We start from the raw sequence: 22,687 nt of genomic DNA on the forward strand, positions 1-22,687 counted from the left end.
CCACTTACTTAGAATGTTTGCAATAAAATCCTTTAACTTTTCATTGATCTAGAATCAGTTGTTGAATGGGCCCAAATTATTCTGAAATAGGAATTATGTAATGAAATTGTATTGTATTGATTCCTATTCCTTGGAAGGTACCTTACCAAGGGGACACAATGCCTCATTAAATTGAAGCTTGATTTTGGGGTATTGTGTTTTGCTCACACACTGTTTAAGGTTCAGCCTGGAGAATGCAGGTTCCTCTCTCGTCTGCAGAGAAGGGGTGGTGACTGAGAACAGTCCTGGTTGGTTTTCGCATAGAAGACCAAGAGAAAAATGAAGAAGCATATTTGCAAGAACCTCGTTAAAATTATCGCCGTTTTAGAGGCGGGAAACTGCCGCTAAAACAGCGATAATGGGCTTGCTAATACGCTTTATAGAAGTCCAATAGAAGCCCAGGTGAGATGTGCAGAAAATCTAACCTGGGCTTTTATTGGAATTCTATAACGCATATTAGCAAGCCCATTATCGCCGTTTTTTCAGCAGTTTCCTGCCGCTAAAACGGCGATAGTTTTAACGAGGTTCTTTCTAATATGCCCCGAAATCTCTCTGTCCAGCTGGTCATATAAAAATAGATTAAGTGTAAATCTGTCGTTTATTGGTGAATTCATATAGTGGTGCATCTTTTGATTAGTTATATTTTGTGTGAAATGCCTGGTGGTTAACCCAGCGAAAGGTGCAATTTTTCCCGAAGTTCAAATTCGGGAGCTGGAATGTACCTGTGAGCAACAGAAACCCTTTTTCCTTTCTGAGTCTAAAGTCCCTTATCTCCTTTTATGTTTGTCTAATGTCTGCATTTGCTAATATTGTTTCTTCTTTCTTTAACACGAACTCTAGAACATCTGACATTCATCAATGGAAGTCAACAATAATATTCTCCAGAGCTGAGGGCCCCCTAGAAAGTCACAATCGATATTGTTACAAAATGCAAAGGTTTTGGTTTGGATTCACAGGGATGAGACCAAGTATTACAAGGTTTTCCAAGTTCTGTGTTTTTTCTCTTAAGGTACTCCTGTAAGAATTGTTATAGATTGACTTGTCAGCCTTCTTGTAACATGAGTATTAGTTACACCAAGACCTGTGATGCATGAAGTGGGTTGTCTCCAGCTGTGACATTTTGGTTCCCATGTGGCCCAATTATTTAAGAAAATAAATATCTAGAAATAAATTGATTTCTGTGGAAGAGAGAGCGCTTTCTGGCTGCCACACAGGGGCCAAGGAGGACCAGACGGCCGCAACATAGGACCTAACGACCGCAACATAGTACAGGGAAACGACGTGGGCTTTCAGTGCCACTAGCCCCGCCCCCCTGCAATGGTTCTTAAGTGCCAGCAAATGTCTAACGACCGTTTTATTGTCTATCAATCAGGCCCGGCCCATGCAGGGCGTTATACTGGGGCGGTGACTTCAGGCGGGGGAGGGGCAGGGTGGAGGGTTTTAAAATGCGGTATATGGACTATTACAGGTAAGTAACGTTAAAAAAAACGAATTTCGTTGCCAACGCTGCATCACATTTGGCGATGCAGCGCGGGCAACGAAATTCGTTTTATTCATTTTTTTCGTTACTTACCTGTAATGGTCCATATCCCGCATTTTAAAACCCTCCACCCTGCCCCTCACCTGCCTGACGTCACCACCCCGGTATAACGCCCTGCACGGGCCGGGCCTGGTGGGGGTTTTTACAGAGGAAATTTTGTGTGTGGAAGATCCGCTATTCCTAAACTGCTTTGAGGTCGGCACTGTAAGGGGCCAAGCGGAGACTTTGTCCATGGTAACATTATCTGAGGGTACTCTCAATTTACGTTGCTCACCGCACAGTCCTAACAGTGATGTTGTGCCTGTAAACCATACTCTGGACCCTGAATACATAACAACCTGTAACCTGCTCAGAGCCTATGGGGAAGGCATCAGGTCAAAAAGCAAAAGCACTGTGATATCAAGCAAGTCCCAGTCTGGAAGGGAACTATGCCCATGATTATGTGCTATTTATGGAGCCTTGTGGTCACCAGGACCTTTTTTAAGGCTGTAAATGCAAATATCGACAGTTTCTGAAGCCCTAAACATATGAATCGCTAAATTGGATGTGGTAGTGGGGAAATTGGGAGAAACTGGGGGGGGGGGGGGCTCATCCATACACAAATGGAAAATCTCTTGAGCAAAACAGCCACCTGACCACCACTACCCATAATGTTCCAAATGTTCTCCTACAAGACCACCTCAGTAGGCATTACCCATCCCGATCATCAGAGACCAGCATGGAGCCAGGGTCTGCTGGCAATGTATCTGACAATACAGCTAATGCTTCTCCATTACCTTTAAATGTTCAGTCAGCTTCCCATGTGGCTCAGCCCAGTGATCCTACTGGTAGGAACTCGCTCCACAATAACACTCAGAATGTAGACCTTGCGCGATGATGGAGGAAACCCAAAATCTAGTTGAGGTTTTTGTCATGGGATATGGTCATTCAGTTACCACCCCTATGTATTAGTAAAGACCAATGCCCCCCCCCCCCCCGCCTCCTTAAGAGCAGGACACTGAAAGTTATCAGCAGCTCAAAAATAAAGTCACACACTAGCTGAGTGATAGGGTAAACCCTGATCAGTCCTTATTGGAAGAGATTATCGTAGTCCGGAGAGTGAGCTGGATAGGCAATTCCCATAAAACATGCCTAGTTGACTGTATAGTAATAAACATTTGTAGTGCCACAAGGGTGGTTTATATCCTTCTCAATCTTAGGTCCAGTGCTGCTCCAAGGAGTAGAATCGTAGTAATCCCCTTAGACATTTGCTATAAACTCACAAAGCTGAGGCTGATGTGGCGGGTGGGGGTTGAAGCTAGAGTGGTGGCCCAGTTCAAATAGGATTTCAACCTGCAGCTTAGCTTCTGCTTTGAAGCACCGACCGGGTTAGATGACCCAGACTGACTGGTCCCTACTGCTGGGGTAGAAAACTCTGCTATTTCTAATGACCAAAGCTAATCCAGAGGCCTTAAAGTGTTAAACTGGAGTATAGCAGTGGTCCACAGTAAAACATCTGATGAGGAGTGGATTAAGATGCTTTGCACTTATGACATCATTAGTCTTCAGGAGATGTAGGATACAAAGGGGGTTATGTACCTGGATGAATATGTTATGTTTGCCTCCACAGCCATTCCTTCCACTCATGGTAGAGCCAGAGGGGGCTAGCGATATTAATTAAACTGTGTTTGAACTGCATTGCCTATAATTCACCCAATATCCTAGGTATTATTTGACCTTTCCAAACACGTTCAGGATGTTGACTGTGAATGTTTTTAGTTCATCCTCAGTTAGAGATGAGCTTGAGGATGTCAGAGATCTTAGAAAAATTGTAAATGCTTTTTCCTATCGTACGACCAATTTGATGGTGATTATATTGATGGCTGATTTTAATCTGCACTCCTGCATGGGTTGACATACAAATAGGTACATCGGCAAGTTATTGTCAAACATTGACTAGGTGAACCTCAATCATACATAGCAGAGTGATATATTAAATAACTTATTCTCAGATTACAATCTAGTTAATTTGTTTAAAAGGGATAATCTAGTCTTAAAGAGAGAAAGCTCGTGTTTAAGGGGGTGGGTGGTGCAGGTCTATAATTGATTATATTTTTGTCTCTGTATGGCTTTTTTCCCATTTGAATTTAAAAAAAGAATGGGATATACACAGTGAACATAATCCTCTCTTAGCCACTTTTTTGGGGCCGAGACGCTCCTGATTGCTTGGTGCTTATTTAAGAATCAGTTATCTCAAAAGACCATGGTCGAAGGGTAAAATAGGCTATGATCACACGTGCCGATTTTATTTCTAATTTGTTTTCTACTTGTGAAACTGATTTTTAGACCTGTTTAAATGTGGAAGCCACTGACAAAAGTTTTGTGTCAGCTTTTAACAGCATTAGTGGGTCTGTTAAGTCTGCCCTTACTAAAACAAGTTTGAAATGGGGTTGTGTGGTGCACTCCTTGATCTGCCCTTATCCTTGAGCTACTCTTGTCTTAGGTTTCAAAGGGGTGTGCTGGGTGGGGAGGAGGAGCCACCCTCCACAAAGGTTAAGATGAATGTAGACTAGTGACTGACGTCATTAGACCCTGCCCGCACTACCATCAGTAGTGCGGGCAGAGTCTAATGACGTCAGTCACTAGTCTACATTCATCTTACTAAAACAAGAACAGTGCCTTCTCCATTCCAATGCAAATGATTTGATAAGAAGTCCTCCCGGGCTCGCGCAAAAGAAGCCTCTAAATCAGGAAGAGGTGAAAAGTCTAGGGCCACATATAAGGCCATATTATCAAGCCTGGGCGATACAATTATCGCCGCTTTATCTGCAGGAAATGGAATTCCAATCGAAGCTCATGTTAGATGTCCTTCACATCTAACATGGGCTTCAATTGGAATTCCATAGAGCCTATTATCAAGCTGATTATCGCCACTTTAGCGGTAGTTTCCTGCCGATAAAGCGGCGATAATTTTATCGCCTAGGCTTGATAATATGGCCCATAGTTTGGTATGAGAAGAACAAAAGAGTAATCTAAAAGAGGGAGTGTTTGAGAATTTATTGCCAGCAAGTGTGTCTTGCAACAGCACGACCTTCTGGAGAATAGTGAATCCTCCACTGTTTAGCTCAGCTGTCAGATCAGGCTTTCACTATCATGACCCAGGCATGGACCGATCATTTTGTGGCTATATATGATCATGACGGCACAGACAAACCATGCCTTGTGCACAGGAGGACTCGAAGTCTACTTTCCGGTGGGAGGAAGCAAGAAAAGCCATTTTGTCTCTATCTTCAGGAAAGGTTCCTGTTGTTCATGGTTCTCTGTTGCCCAGTTGGTGCTACTCTGTGATTGCGCCTGTATTCAACAAGCATTTACAATGCAATAGGTCTCGCATTTGCGAGAGTTTATGCTATTTGCATGGTAAATTACAATGCCTTTTGTTTTAAAAACCAACCCATAAATAAAAGGTATTGTCATTTAACAATGACAATAACTCAAAGTCTCGCTAATTCGAGTCCTAGTGCATTGCAAATGCGTGTTAATGTAAGCATTCCATTAATCACTGTCTACTGTACAACTTTGCCCCAAGTTGCAGGTGTGTTCCTAGCATAGGTGCCGTAGCTTGCTGCAGCGCCTTACTGATGCGGCACGACAAGGTTACAAAATGCCTTGGGTTACTTGAGTTACCATCCGGTGAAGAAGTGTCCTGGCCATTTGGACTGAACTGTGCCTTCTGGGCAGGGCTGAGACTGATTAGCTAATGTTGGATATCTGGCACAGAGAGCAAAAAGCGGTTGTCGAGAGAGTGGCCGAGTAAATAACCGTGGCAGCAGGTCTTTAAAACATTATGTCCCCTTTTGTTTTTCTACAGAACTAACTCGTACATTTTTGTCTTGAAAGAACAGTACATGTGAAGAGGGACTGCAGCTGTTCTTTCCAGCTCCCCCTCTCCCTCACAGAGGTGCGTGCCGGAGCATGGGAAGGGAGAGCGCCCGCTCTGCCTGGCCCAGTGCTGAAAGGCCAGAGGCAGGCATGGGAAGGAGGCTCGGTCTTGCTGGCTCTCTCTGGAGGCTGAGATGGGAGGAGGGGACGGGTGACTGCTGCGGGCTGCGGGGTTCCTTCCTATGAATGCAGGGAGAACAGGAACGAAATGCTACATTTCCAGGCTAAGGAGTGTCATAGTGCCGATAGTGGAAGCAGAGGCAAGAATAAATAGATAATAAGCGGTGCGTAATGATGTATGTGTAGCATCAAAAAGAGTGTCAATTTCACATTAAAGCCTGTGCAATTAATAAAGTGAGTAGCATCCTAAAGAAAACAAATAGCTTATGGAGATTGCCCTAGAAAATCGAGGCACTATATAATTACAATGTCAGCTAACTCCTATATGCATTCACGAAGACGTGAATTAATAAAAGTTGTGATGAACAGCTTTCGTTTGTAGGCAAAATACACTAAAGGGAGAGAGGAGAAAAATAGTCAAAGTTGATAATCCCTAAAAACAGAAAATGTAAAAAATTATTTCGTCAAAAATGCATCTTGTGTAGTTAATTCTGTCATTTTTCGTCTAGCAAAAATTCCCAAAATATGCAAGTAGGACTTCGGGAGGTTTTAACAAAAAGTGACGCCTAAACCAGAGCTTTACCACTACATTGTGGACATTCCTTTCGTGTAACTCTCAAGCGGTAGGAAAAGGGAATTACGTTTGCCTGGGGCCTAGGAATCAAGCATCAGTGGTGCATGCACTAGATGGCTCAGATGTTGCTCCAAGTGCATACCCTGCCATCAGCAGCAGCAACAACAACCTGATGCTATCAGCTAGGCTAGACAGAATCACCCCATATACAGAATACATAGATTTGCTGCTGGTTGAGGAGCATCATTTAAGATTGTGGTGCCAAGTCTTGGTGGCATGACTTCGTGGAGCTGCCGCAAATGAGTGCAGATGAGAATGGCTTACCGGTATGAGTAGTGGACTTCGATGCTCATTTCACCTCTCAGGAATCGGCGCTAATGGAAGCCGAGGGCAAAGCTCTAAAGGAAAAGTAATTGTGTCTGCATCCACGGATAGGGCGACCAACTGGCATGGGTGCAAATTCAGGATGGTGAGTGTAAAAATTCAGGACAAATGGTCAAAATTCAGGACAAAAATTCAGGACAAAAGGTCAAAATTCAGGACAAAAGTTGCGTTTTACAGAAACATCAGAGGAGGTTGCGCAATAGTATATAAGTAAGTAAATAGACAACCAAAATAAGTGCAAGTCTTATATTAGGTTGAGACAATCGTGCACTTCTTGGGTTTTTTTGGTATGCGCAACTCTGCAGGTCTTAGCCCCCTTAGTTCCTTCATCGCCAGCCTTTTCATGGACAGCTTAAAGCCATGAAAAGGCTGGCAGTGAAGAAACTCGTAATATGCTTGGTGGTGCCGCAGCTGCACCACCAAGGTACATTGAGAAGGGGTCCCAGTACACTTTTACTTATAAGAGAAGTAAAGTAAATATTGAAAAAACATAAACGTAAGCCAAGTCAAGTAGTAATGCAGGTACACTGTTATTTAATCACAATGGACCTGGCATGAACAATATATTGCTAATTAAGAAGGTACACAAGTTCGTGCCCCAAGTGGTTAGGGAGAGGTAATGAGTGCGAGTTGGTGTGATGGCATGCAAGGATGGAGGATTTTTGCAAGATCAAAAGTGATGGTCAATCAATTATTGGTCCGAATACAAATACAGATAAACTGCTTCCATGTGGAGCCAGAAGACAAACACATCAATGTTAAACAATATTCATATTGCCATGTTTTAGGTGGCCCTCGCGAGCATATTATAACTGAGGCATGTGCTGGCGGAATAATAGTTGTCGACGTTTCGACTCCAATGTGGAGAAGGATTAATGGAGGCCTTACAGGGGCTCTTCCTAAGGACGGGGGGTAGCGGGTGGGTGAGGGGGCAAAGGCTGTGATGTAGATTACCACGGTGTAAATTACATGGAACTGCGGTCACAGTGGGCTCAGCAGTTTAGAAAGAGAACGGAGGCGGCAAAGGATTAATGGGGATGGAAGAAATCAAATCTCCAGTGCGTGGTAAAATACTTCACGACAAAAGCCGCTGTGTTTGGTCAGCCAACCCGGAATTGTATTGAGGATAGCAGAGATCAAGTCTCCAATATATGGTAGATTACTTCGCAAAGGAAAGCCGCTGAGGACGGTCAGCCAACCCATTTAGTTTCTTGAAGTGAACTGTGGTCCGATTCCCGGCAGCCGTCAACGCACTCAGTCAATGCTGCACCACCAGCATATTACTGCCTTGTACTGCTGCAACACCACTAGGTACCGGGGGTTCCCCGGCGGTTGCAGAGGCCATGCGGCAGTCCGACACGTACCTCAAAATAGGGCAGCAGGACCACTGGTGTGGCCACCGCAGGTAATGAGGGAGAAATCCATCCAAGGCTGCAGCACGAGGCACTTGCCTGGCAGGTTAGTATGGCACTAGAAGATTTTGGGATTAGTGCACACCAGTCATGTTATGTCAGACATTTCTAATTTCGCTCTTTGGTCTCCATTAACTAGAAATATTTAAATAAAATGAAATCTCATTGTTCATAGACTATGCCTTACTACCAGTCCATCCCACAATCAGCTTCTGAAGTGCTTTTGTCTTAGGGTTAGGGTCTACAGGAATGATAACTACGCCCCTGGCAGCGCCGGCTTTACTTCTGGCTCCACCTAGTGTGACAACCATCGTTGGTCCCGCCACCCCCAAAGACCTCATTCTTCAAGGATTCTCTCAGTACCACTATTCAACAGTGTCCCTCTTTCCTTCTTGTACTCTCTCCCATGTGTATTTAATAATTTCTTTTATAGTGGTACTCATCCCAATGTAGTGTCAAGAGTGCTTCACATCACACACATTATTCAGAGACAATGACTCATAAGTGTGCAAGTCAATGTAGAGGAAATGTTACTTAAGACAATGAGGGCTGCAAGATGTAGCAGTTACATGTCATTTATACTGGTAGGCATTATTTGCAGGGTCACTGAAATTATGCGGCAGGGTTAACTAAATTATACAGCAAGTATAGGCAAATTATGCAGCATAATGCAGCACATATTTTGTAGTATTACTTTATTATTTTTTAATTTTAAAACATGGAAAATTGGTAATACTGTCTAAGCAAAGATTTCCCCTCATCAGTACCAGCTTAACAACTTAATAAATAAATAAGCAACGGAAAGATGACCATTGAAGGGCCTGCCACTATGCGTGAATACAATTTTCCACTCTTTTAGTAACTTTTGATCCACTTGAGCTAGAAACAATTTTTTGTTAACATTTGCAAATTTTGCAACAGATAATGGGCTATATGGTAAATACGGCAAATCAATAATTATAAGAAAAAGAACAGCGACCGCAGAAGTGTATAAATCCAGTTGGCCCTATTACATGTTAAGAATATTTGGTCTGGAGACATACAAACTCAATGTTTAAAACATAACATAGAGATTGGGGGTTGTTCTTACTGATACATATTTATTATTATCCAAATGAGCCCACTGAACTATCTACATAAAATAAATGTTGAACTGCATGTTACACTTTGTGCTTTCAAGAGGCACATTATCCCTCTGCTCTGCTTTAATACTGGGACCAGTCAAAGCTCAGATATCTCTCAAGGAGCTACATTAATCACCAGAGTTAAACTGACATTTTTTGTATGGTGGCAAAATAATTGCAGACTGGCAAAGAACACAGAAGTCTTTGCCATTAGCTCTGTCGTCTATTTCAAAATGCAGCGCACCGGGAACCCCAATGCATGGCTCTTGATCAGCTGCACTTAAGTTGAACTTATTTTGTTATTTATTCATCCTTCTGAGCACCGGACAGAATTTTACTATCAAGTATGTTAGCAAGAACTCTTTAATAAGCGTTGCACTTGCTGCACTTGCCGGTGCAAGTGCAGGGCTCACATGAGTGAGAGAAGCCCCGCCTGTGCCACGTCATGCGAAGCGGTGGGGATGAGACCAGGGGAGTCCAGAGGCTGACGGAGCCTGTAGCAGCAACAAAAGAGCCCGGTGAGTGGGGCTTAGTTGTACCGTGGGGGCTGGTGCGTGTGTTTATTTTTTAGTGATTGAGTACGTGTGCACTGGCTGGGGGGGGGCTGCTATGTGTGTGTGTGCGCGTTCACAAGTTAACTCCCGCCTCAAATCTAATTAATGCGGCGCCAAGCACCGGCGTACACGTGCACATCTGATACATTACATGCAAGCATGCCTTCATGAGCACGTACACCCGTGCAAATCACCAAAAGCCCTGCTCGTGCCCATCTCCTGTCCCACTTCCGAGGCGAGTCCACAACAATAGATCTCTCTGGCGAGAACGCTTCGCGCTGCGTTCGCCAGGCGAGACCTAAAAAGGGGAATAGAGCAGATCCAGCCTGTTACCGACCAATCTCGTTTGTGGACTCGGAGGTTAAAATTATAGGCCTCACCAGGTGGGCAAATAATCAAAACATTTCGTCTGACATACAATATAGGTTTAGATCAGGGCATGGTACCGTTGAGCAGAACCTCAAATGACATTTGGTAATTAGAAAGTATACCAAAGCAAAGAGGGGCTTAATTCATTTGGCCTTCATAGACCTCAGCTCTGCATTGGATACGGTTAATAGAGCTAAAGTCTGGACCATGCTGGGGTCTTGGATGTCGAGCCTGCACTTGTCACTTTCTTGCGAGATTTGCATGAAGGTCTTATGGCCTCTAAGAGGCAGGGCCCCAATGGGGAGTGTGCATAACATTTTAGTCTGAAGAGAGGGGTTCATCAGGGTTGCATCCTGACCCCTTTTCTCTTCATTCTCAATGTAAATCGCTTAAAGTCTGTTTTAATTAAACAGGGGCAGGATATTCTTAGTCTGGGTGGTCAATTGCTGCTCATCCTCTTATATGCAGATGATGCAGATGATGCTGTTGTAGTTGCACGTACCGAAAGGGGTTTGCAGCTTATTTTAGATCAATTTGTTATGGTGGTGGGCCACAAAAGCAGTAAAACCCAAAAATTTGTGGAAAGAGGCCAACATATCAGTCAGGTAGATTATTTTTCTAACCGAGACATTTTACTTGATTGCCACCTTAACTGGCACCCGTTGTTTAAACAACAATATCATCTTTTTAAAAAGGGTCATCCACAGTATGAGTGACTTTTCACGATGATTGGGACATAAACCAATAAAGGCGATTTTAGATATTTTTAAAGCTGAATGTATTCCCATAGCTAATTTGTCTAGGTGGTGGAAAATACATCTTTACGAAGATTCTTAAATATACCACAAGGCACACTGACCGAGATTGCAGACGAAGAGCTGGCTATGGGGATATATATCAGTTTTCAGAAGTCTTCATTCCCTTTTATTATGACTCTCAGGCTGGTTGAAGGATGAGATGAATCTTAATAAATGAATTATGCGTGATTGAATGGATCTGGAAAACATGCTCCATCTTCCATGGCTGCTATACATCCTGCGTAACTTGAAAGAACTAGGGAGACCGGAACTCTTTTATGGTCCTGGCTCCATTGCTAAAGCTGCTATTGCTTGGGTTAAGCAAGCCTTTACCACCAGGGTGGCAGCGAAGCGAGAGGTTTTTACTTTGATGAAGTGATCAATATGTAAGTTTATTCTGATCGAAACAGTGGTGTGATGGAACCATACTTGAACCTGGACATGTTTAGTCACCATCGCAGGTGTTGACCAATTTTTGGTTAAACATATCCATCAATACAAACCGGTAATGAAGGGTCCTAGGGCATGTTTTCAGACCTTGCATGCCCAAAGGTCTATAGTGAATAAACCTTGGTGCGACATGAACCAACAAAATAAGTAAAGTATAAGGTCCTTAAAGGTGTAACTGATGAAGTAGGGGTGCCCCTTGGTGAGTAAGGATACCCGTCAGTCAGTGTCTGATACCGCCCTAGTCCTCATCTGGGCTTCCTTATACTTCTCATACCATGAAACATACGGGCCAACCACAAGGACTGGACGTATAGGTCCAATGGTTCAGAATGTAGGAGGTGGTGTGAGATCAGGGTATCAAATGATATGTAACAACTAAATTGCAATGCATAAAAGTGTGTGAAAAAACAGTGCAGTAAAATTGGAGAAATGAGAGAGATTCGAATTTGTTATTATCCCTCACTGTCCAAGATTAAAAACAGTGCAAAAATAGCAGTTTTAACAAATATCTGCCAGCGGAAATTATTCGGTCACCATGTTTCAGAAGAACAATGGACACAATTGTCCTCTGCCTTCGTCAGGACCTAGATGAATATTTGCTACTGCAATGAGTGAAAATATAATATAAAAGCTAATCATAAACCATTTCACCCGGAATCCTAGGTTTTTCTGGTTTCACCTCTTGTTAGTGGATCACTGTTGTAAGATGATGTTGGTTTCATGCCATAAAAAGGAAATGCAAAAGACATACTTTGTTGGTGTCATTGAACAATTAACATCCAAATGTAGCATCATCGCCATTAAGCCAGTGTCATTAACAATGTAACAACCGACACAATGTACTCAAAATATGTACTTAGCCCTGCTTACCTACTTAACAGGAGGCTATGGCCTCACCTCACCTGGCTGCGGCTCAGGGGAATGGAGCACCGCTCTATTAAAAACAAAAAGAAGGTATCGACATAGCCAATGTCACCAAGCCTACTGCTTGTGATCAGTGTGTACATATTGGAATGATCACACCAACCTAGTTCAAGATGGTGGTTTTCAAGCTAAGAACGAAAAGGGGCATTGATTTATATTGTAAAATAGAGACCCACTTGATTAACATTCAAGGAGACTTTGTGTTTAAAGAAATGTGTGATAACAACTAGAAATGTTACATGGCAAATATTAGCGAACTGACAGTAAGCAAAAAATGTCTCCCATGCCAACAAAACCATACTTAGTATGGATGCTAGTCCGCCTTGAATCGAGGTATGCATGCCATAATATGCTCGAGGAAGTCGAAAACATAGAGGGCAGTCCTTCCTTGTTTGCGAGTGCTAGCGGCTGACTCCGTTAGCTAGAGCCCACACAAAGGAGCCCTTACCTCAGTAGGTTTGTGCGTAGAGATCGTATTTGTTGACTCAATAGAACTCCTGTATTAAGCAAGAAACTCCCACTTCTATCGACTAAATGATGACCAGACCTCTAGACAGTGCTACCGACCCACCCATAAAGCAAGAGGCGCACTAACTTATATGAGTTAAACGATGACCAAACCGCTAGAAAGCACTGCCGACTCACCTCTCCGCTGGTACTCCTGACGGTCAGCTGAGCCATCTCGGGGAGGTGATCGGCAGTTTAAGGGCGCAATCTTTATTGTCAGTGCACGCTAGAAAAATCATGTGACAGGAAAATGCGTGATCACGTCATAGTACTTTAAGGGAATCATGGGAAATGGAGTCTCTTACTTCCGTATTGGTAGCGTATGATTATTCAAAATGCAACACATCCACATTTTACGCACCAATTGTTAAGCCCTATTGAGACCCTTTTAGTCATGCCTGTCTCTGCTCATCTTGTCAGCGTCGGCGGAGTGCTGTACTATAGTTTATATACCTGTTCATATCTATTCGTCATTTCAACAAAACTTTATTAGATACCGGTAGTGAACAGTCGGTCATGTAGTACACTCGTATATCCTTCGCATCAAGAATACACAATCTGGCCACCATACGTGGGTACTAAGCACAAGGGAATTGAGTAGTTACTTCCAGTATTGGTTCAATGTTGAAAACTATTCGTCATAGTGAAATATTCAAATTCTTTCGAGATTACGATAAACATCCTCACAGAAATTAGAGCACTGATTCATCAATTGCTATTTGTAACAATGATACTTCTAGGAGAGGACCTCGGAATCTACAGTATCAGTCACTGTGTACACTCTATACAAAAGTCATCTGTAAAGATATAGAAATGTGCATGTCAGTGCATATCATAGCTTTTGTTAGATTAGTGTGACATCCAGGGAATATCATCATTTAAACCTTCTTTGTCTGTCCCTAGCTTTTACACCCATTTCTGTTCCTTCATCAGCAATTATTTACTGATGTCTGCTATATGGTCAGGAATGAACGGCTGTTCTACAACAGTCCATGTGAATTCTGTCGGACCATGTTTTGCTTCCAAGAAATGGCTAGTTAGCCTTGTGGCTTATTTTTTCTTCAGCGTATAGTACTTTTATATTCTGAAATGCGCAATGTGATCTTCCTTGTCGTCATGCCTATATATCTGAGTTGGCATGGGCAGGTGATCATGTAAATTAGTTTTTCACTATTACAATTGGTGAACTTTCTTTGCTGCCATGGACGACTAGTGCCAATGTCTATGGTGACTGATCTGTGTGTTTGTGGGCAGGCTGCGCATATACCACATGGATGGTGACCCTCAACAGCTGGTAAGTCCCAAAGGGTACCGACTGCCCGTGGTATCTTAGTTTTGGGTCAAGTATGTACTAATTTGTCTTTCAAGATAGGGCCACGTTTGCATGCAAAAAGAGGAGGTGGTAAAGCCTCTGATCCTGTGTTCAAAATTGACCAATGTTTCCTGACAATTTTTTGTATTTGGTTCGACATCATGCTGTAGGTATTCACAAAGGTCAGTCTCTGGGTTTTTTCTTTCTGTGTTGCTGGTTCCAAAAGTGCTTCCTGATTGTTATTGGCAGCACGTTTGAGTGATTGCGCAATACTTTCTTTGGATACTTCCTTGATTCAAGCTGTTCTTCCAGGGCATGAGCATGTTCTCGAAAAGCTTCTTTGGTAGAACAGTTTCTTTGAATTCTCAAAAATTGTCCATACGGAAGGTTATTCCTTAGAGACCTGGGATGACAGTTGTCATAACACAGCAATGAATTGCGTGCCATGGGTTTCCTATACAGTTCAGACACCAGTCCCATGGGCGTAGCTGAAATTAGCAAATCCAAAAAGGCCAACTGTTGTTTATTATGCTCCACTGTAAAGCGTAAAAAGTTATTTCTATTGTGAGATCTTTAATGTTCCCCCACCATATGACAAGAATATCGTCGATGTAGCGTTTCCACATACGTATTGAATCACGATATGGGTTGGTAGGTGTCAAGATATGCTCCTGCTCGAAGTTGTGAACGTAAAGATTCGCTAGACCAGGAGCCAAAACGCTTCCCATGCTGGTACCCGATGTCTGCAAATAGATCGTATCTTTGAAACGAAAAAAGTTTTCTTTCATGACAAGACAAGCGCAAGCCATGATGAAGTGGACAGGAGTAATAGAATCAAGATTCCTCTTGGTCAACAGAGAGGCTATCACCTCTAAGGTGTCATCCTGAGGGATAGAGGTATATAGCGATTCTACGTCGAACGACACCAGGTAGTCTTTCGTAGTGTCGAATTCAATGTCTGGTAATAAACGCAGAACGTCTTTAGTGTCTTGTATGAAAGTAGGCATTTCTTAGTTTGGACGTAGAAAATAGTCTACGTTTAGTCGATAGAAGTGGGAGTTTCTTGCTTAATACAGGAGTTCTATCGAGTGAACAAATACGATCTCTACGCACAAATCTACTGATGTAAGGGCTCATTTGCATGGGTTCTAGCTAACAGAGTCAGCCGCTAGCACTCGAAAACAAGGAAGAACTTCCCTCTATGTTTTTGACTTCCTCAAGCGTATTATGGCATGTATTCCCCGGTTCAAGGCGTACTGGCATCCATACTAAGTATGGTTTTGTTGGCATGCAAGACGTTTTTTGCTTACTGTCAGTTCGCTAATATTTGCCATATAACATTTCTAGTTGTTATCACACATTTCTTTAAACATAAAGTCTCCTTGAACGTTAATCAAGTGGGTCTCTATTTAACAATATAAATCAATGCCCCTTTGCGTTCCTAGCTTGAACTCCACCATCTTGAACTAGGTTGATGTGATCTATTCCAATATGTACATACTCCAATTTTACTGCACTGTTTTTTCCCACACTTTTATGCACTGCAATTTAGTTGTTACATATCATTTGATATCCTGATCTCACACCACCTCATACATTCTGAGCCATTGGACATATACATCCAGTCCTTGTGGTTGGCCCGTAAGTTTCATGGTATGAGGAGTATAAGGAAGCCCAGATGATGACTAGGGCGGTATCGGACAGTGACTGATGGGTATCTTTACTCACCAAGGGGCACCCCTACTTCATCAGTTACACCTTTAGGATCCTTATACTTTCCTTATTTTGTTGGTTCATGTTGCACCAAGGTTTATTCACTATAGACCCATGGGCACTTCATGTTTGCTAAGTAAACGTATCCATCACCTGATGTTTTCTAAAGGTGGTTGGGTAAAAGAATCTGATCTGCCAGTATTTGTCTGTGACAATATTTCAATCCCTGACACTTTGCATATTTTGATGATTTGTCCTATGTTTGGCAATTTACGCCACTAATATATACGGCCTCTCTTGTTAACCATGAGCATTATATAGGTGAGATCCAGTTATTGTTTTTACAATGTTTATCACCACTTAAAGTGTGTTTCTTTTTATCATGGTTTTCATAAGGTGCATTGAGAGTAATATGAATAGTTTCATCTGTATTATATGCTGGGATGAGGAGTTTAATATTTTTTTGTATAATAATCGGTTAAAGGGAAATTGATGAAGATGTAATTATTTCAGCTGTTATATTTTTACTATACGCTCTTAGACTTTGTTTTATGGGTTGTTCACTTGCGTGTGTACTTTTATGATTTTTATGAGAAAAATCAAATAAAGTTTATACTGACTGACTGATTGAATTGATTTCTGGCAATGCTCTTAGATAGTTAAAGATCTTCCTTCTCACCAGTGAGTGTAGCTCTCTGTCTTCAATTATTTAGAAAAAATGTAAATATAATTATTGTACCTTTCCTCACTTCTCTACTCATACATCTTTCTACCTTAATGTTCTCGTTCCTATGCTTTTCAGGCTGTCATTCCTCCTGCAATGCGTGTTCCATGTCCAGGACTCCAGTTTGAATGCAAACTTGTGTCTGCATGCCCCTAACCTCAATTATCTTTAGACTTGAAATAAACGTATTACATTATACAGCGATTGTGCAACTAGCGCTGCACGCTGAGCACTTTATCGCATTGTGAGTATGATATAGTTGGGGGCCTGCAGCTACAGATGCCAATGCTTGTGCAGGGATGGGCAGTGCTGAAGGAGTGCCATACCAGGTTTCTACCTCATTGGGCACTAGGCCGTTCTCTCATCCAGGCCTCTCTGTTTGTGAACATACAGCTTCGGCTACTTGTCCGCACGCTTTGCTCAGAATCCCATTGGCGTTCAGGCCAGACCCCTTGGCTTAAACTTCTAAATATTTCACTGTATTTATTAATATTTTTTAAGTCATAATTTGCAGGTTTTGCATTATTTTTTCCATGCTGTTATGCTGTGGTTGAGAGGACGTGAAAATCAGGCGAGATGCTAGAAAAACACCTTCATACCCAGGCCACAAAACAAGCAGAACCTCTAGAAGTCCGGCTCACCAATCAAATAAAAGAAAGTGATACTAAAGCTGGCAAGGGGAAAATGCTGGGCAGCAGATGGCTTACTCTGAATTTTATTTAAGTTGTACAGACATTTTAGCCCCTCAGCTTGCGAACATGTGCTTGGCTGCAAATATAAATGTCACCCTGTCTTATTCAACTGAGGCAATTATTGTCTCCCTCCCAAAATCCAGTTGTGGAATGCCAGATTTTGACCTGGTTGCAACCTCTGACTTTGTTAAAAATGGACAGCGAATTTCTAAGCAAGAAAGTTGCAGTTCGTCTTCTTTGATTGCTCTCTTCGATTGTTCAGCCAGACCAAACAGATGTATACTTCTCAGCGGTACCTCCTCAGCAGATATTAGAGGCTTTATCCTGCGCTCAGCTACAGTTCCGGATTAACAAATAGGCAGAGTAGGCACCGGCCCATGGGCCCTACTCCTTTTAGGGAACCCACAACAACGGATCAAAATGGAGACACGGGGACATGGAGCTCATAAAAAACATAAGGTTGCCTGCGACAAGCTTCTTCTCACCTTCTACTCACGTAGGTCTGGAAATCCTGGACAAAAAAGCTTTATTACATAGTGACAGCAACAGAGGATAGCCAGATAGTTTAAAACCATGCCCTCCCCAATTCTGAACATCATAAAGACATCACCTCCAAGAGGGCAAGCTAGCACACCTGTTTCTCAGGCCTACTGGCCACTTACTTGTTGCCCCAGGTATGGATCATTGCACATATTGGTGTTACAGATGTTTGAATAGGATGATATCAGTAGTACCATATGCTTTCAGAATCTCGGCTCATTGCCTAGCTGGTCTACCTGTGAGTCAGTAGTACTCAGTTTCTGGAGTTGATGTTGATGTATGACATAGCATTGGGGTAATTTCTAACATACTGGATAATCAATTAGATGATGAGGTTGATTTAGGGGATGAAGGCTCAGTCCATGCATGCATTGAACACAATTATTGCTCAATATGGGCATGGGAGGAAAGAAGTGACATAATGATTTGCCGAAAAGCACCTTGGATTATCCTCTCGGAAAATGGTCTAGTGACTTTGCTAGGGAACTGAGTGATGAAGAAAAGGCATTGATACTAAATTATACCTAAAAGGTTTTCAGAAATGTGTGACTTAAATACTTTCCTCCCAAGATGATGAGCAAAATATATCTCACTAAGGCTGATTCGTACCCTTGGTGTGAGATCACAGAGGTAGGGTTTTTTTCACATGGCCCCAGCGTCTAGTTAAAGTAGAATGCTGGCAGAAGATTACAAGCATCCTCACTGCGGGGACAAGGGGACCAGTCTTCTGAAACAAGGAACATGTTTACTAGGCCTATTATCATGTGCCAAGAATAAAGAAAGCTAGTAGCTGATTTGTAGGTACTAGTACTAACTGCAACATCCTGGAAATCAGTTGAAACCCTAGATATGTTCAGCTAAATTAAAGAAGTGTTTCATTGGACTGAGCTCCAAGATACAATCGTGCGCATTGAAAGGAGGAGGAGTGGCAATGAAGAGTCAACATAAACCAGGCCAGGAATGAATTGGTGAGGGTGGTAACTGAGAAGAGAAACAACGGCAAACCACCGTGAGTCACAACAAGATTGATGAAGTGGACATCATATCTACACCTACAAGTAGTGTCTTAAGTGAAAGGGTATAGAACCATTACATATGTACAACAAATGTAGGATCTAAAACCGAATGGGGAAGAAGCTTACTACAGACTGTCTGCAGCTCTTGGGGTTTAACCCCTACTCCCTTGGCAGGTGAATGCCTCACCATGAATCACCAAGCTTCAACTCTATTGCCAAGTCTGTGATCCCTGAGCTCCTGTTTGCTTAATCCTATTCACACTAGCAAAGGAATGAAAATACTAAATTAGAAGGACTCCAGACAGAGTTAGAATTGCTGATATGCTAGTTTTTTCCAGTATTCTTCATGTATTCTAAGTGAGAAATCAGATGATGAAACATCAGGTAATTGTATAATAAGTATGAGTCTGCCATGGTTTCTCACAGATACCACAACACAATAGATGCTAATAATCCTATAAAGTGATATAGAGACATCTAGAAAAGTATTGGGGTTAGTTCTAATGTGTCTATGACCATACTTTGCAGTTATAGGACACCCAGAGGCGGCCTCCTTCATCATAGGGCCTCTACTCACATTGATGTCCAAAGGTTGAAGTATGGGTTACAACATTCTGTGAGAAAGAGGGGAGCAATTCGATAGATGATTAAGTTAGGAAGCAGTCCTAGGAAAGTGTAGGCTTGAGTGTAGGTGGCAGAGTGCAGAGGCAAAGCAACTGTTAAAACAACCTCTTAGTGGATATATAAGATAGTTTATTTCTATCTGTAGGGGGTAGAAAAAAAATGGGGTAAAATTGAATCCAGTAGGAACAATTGTATGTAAGGCTGACATGTGTCTACCGATCTTAAACATTTGAAGCAGGTGTGAAGGGATTCATCAGGACCACAGATAATCACTCTGCAAGCAATCATCAATGAGTCAAGAAGATAATGGTATATTAATAAATGCAACCAGTGTGAAGGTAATCATGTTAAAACAATAGCAGCTGCATCCACTAAATGTTGGGCCTAAACCTTAACTTGTAATCCAAGGTCGAGGAGTGAGCAGAACTTCTTAAGTATCTGCTGTGAAGGTTATGCCCCGCCTGGCCGAGGAGGGAGTCCCTCCACACCTGCTTCAGGCGTTTTAGACTGGCAGAAACACGTCAACCTTCATGGCTAGGTGTCTATAATAATATATTTGGTGACAATCAATAAACATATGTTCAAAAGGGATGCATAAGAGGAAACAACTGATTGGCATTGCACCTATACATTTGACACATCCAACCGTTTAGAAAATAGTTCAGTTATTTCCCTCTTCTTTTCCCCAAATAATCTCCCCTTCCCCCCTGGTCTCCACAAGTATCATAGCGCGGGGATGCCTCCGGGTCACCAGGCGCTCTATAAATCACTAAATAATAATAATAATAAGAAGAAGAAAATTAAAGATTTCTAAGCACAAAAATGACCCTGTATCAAACCCTCTTGCTGCGGTTTGCAGAGTAAAACCCTCGGGAATGTGGGAGATTAAAGAGAGAACATCTGTGCCACATTTTGAAAGGCACAGTATGCGTTTTAGGTATCGCTTCATACTGTTTTAGCTGTCACCACTACACACACCGACAACACACAAATCACGTCAAACTCAAACTTATACACATATACATACAGGAAGGGGCTTTTGGTTAGCTCTCTTCAGCCAAAGGCGTTTTTGGCTCTCTCTCACGCTTTGGATCCGCCCACAACATTTCACAAATGTTTACATTTGCCTCCATTGGTTTTCAGTGTTGTGGTGTCGCACCAGAAGATAGTCGACCTTAAAAGTGAGCATATGGAGGAACTTCAGCCGACTTTTCGGATAGTACTATTACTGCCTTTAATGACAGAGAGAAGGCAGAAAGGCTCAGAAATGTGATTGGTGCCCTACGTGTCGACAGGTGCATAGCTTCAGGTGACGTATTTGGGGTGTAACTTCCCACAAATAAATACATGTTCGGCTTGGCAGTTGGGTCTGTGGGCATTGAGTTGGGTCTGCTATGTTTGTGTTGTTGTTTTACATTATTAAGATTGCATTAAGAGGTTTTAACTTGTTCATTTTCTTGGATCCGAAACTTAAATATACATGGTGACCGGTTTACCAAAAAAGTAGTACATCTGCATACGTAAAAGTATTGCTTGAAAGGAAGCAAATTAACTAGTCTTTAGAGTTCTCAAAAGTTGCCACAGTGGGTTTGGAAAGCTGTGCCAGTCTCGGGGTTCAATGCATACTACCGGCAATCAAACACCCAAAAGGTTATTTGACGAACACTTACAAATGGGCTAACCTCTGGCAATTGCTCAGGGTAGCATTCTAAATCATTCTTTTTCACCCTCTGTGCCACTCTAGAGGGCCTGATTTAGGGTTTGGTGAATGGAGTAAAGGTGGCGGAGGTCTTTATGTCAGCCGGCCCTGTGGACATCTCTATACATTGGCAGGAACTGCTGTCACAGTGGTTCCTATCATTGTATGAAACGTTTGACAGATGGCTTCGTCAAACATCATGCCAGCCGTCAAACTTTCAAAAGTAAATTCCTAAAAAGGAGTTTGTTTTGGGAAAATAAGTAGCTAATGACCCCACACTGTGGGGGTTATCTCCCATGGTGTTGGAATATTTTGTGTTTTATTTTTTTACTGTTCCCTCCCACCAGGTTATAAAAATCCCAAATCCGTACGATGACGGATGGACTGAAGTCCGTCCGCCATCGCAATGAGGCCCTACGTATCTGAATCTGTTGCGCTGCAATTCCCAATAGCAGCTGAATAACCAATCATACCTTTCCTGGATGCCGTTTAACAGGTGCTTCAGAACTGATTGTCCTAAAATCTATACTTTCCAATTTTACTCAGTAGAAGGAAAAAACAGAAACCCTAAGAATAACATTAGCATCAAGTAGCCAGGGGACTTGGGCACAACAATTACCCAACCATAAATCCCTATACTTGAGCCACAATTGACAGCAAATAAAACAAAGTGGTACCACTGTACATCTTGTTAAGCTCCCTGGTAGTAAGGAGAGTGTGGTTTGTTGTCCCCCTGGTCGAGCGTGCATGTGAACTGACCTAGAACTGCGACAAACCAGAAGTCTTGCAAATTATGTTGAGAGAAAAACCACAACAACAGGTACCATCTTTAAGGAGCTCATATTTATTTATTTATTTATTTATTTATTTTTGGGGTGTTCTATAGCGCGAACCAGACCCAAGGTAGGGTAACAGAGTGCTTTACAAAGTGAGCAGGGAAATAAAAATACATTTGTTACCAACAGCAACAACAGAAATCAACGCAAAAATTAACAAGGACATAATAAAGTTCGAAGGATACAGGCAGAGAAGAGAACAGCTCTGCGATAGGGAGTCAAATCGGGCTTGAAAAGTCATTATCTTTGAGATAGAGGTTGAAGCTGGCTTGGTATTTGTGTGGATTTTAAGGCAGGAGTTTGCTCATCAGGAATGCTTTGGCTTACTTTTTGAAGAGAAGCGTTGAGGTGATTTTTCTGATGAATGGCGGAAGCGAGTTCCAGATTCCTGGCGCCGCTCCAGAAAATGCTCTGTTGGAGGTTTTAGTCTTGTTGAACCTTGAGGGTTTCAGGAGTAGGTTATCTGTGCTCCTGGAATGTCTGTTTCCTCCAGATAGGGTACGTTTTTGGGAACTGCGGGTATTGTGGTGTAACACCTTTTGAGTAATACAAGCCACCTTCAAGTGAATACAGGCTTCGTAGGGTAGCCAGTTGAGTGCCTTCAGGCGTGGCGATATGTGGTCGAATTTCCTTGATCCTGTAATGAGTCTAGTTGCGGCGTTGAGACATGCTTTCAGAGGTGCAGTACAGGTTTTGGGAAGCCCAGCGAGGGTGGAGCAACCAAACTCCAGCCTTGAGATGACTAAGGCCTGAACAGCAGTTTTGAGGTCAGGGATCTCGATAAATGGCATCATTCTTCATAGATAGTTGAGGTGA

The sequence above is a fragment of the Lissotriton vulgaris genome, chromosome 8 (genome assembly GCF_964263255.1).
Source record: "Lissotriton vulgaris chromosome 8, aLisVul1.2, whole genome shotgun sequence".
NCBI classification, from domain to species: Eukaryota; Metazoa; Chordata; class Amphibia; order Caudata; family Salamandridae; genus Lissotriton; species Lissotriton vulgaris.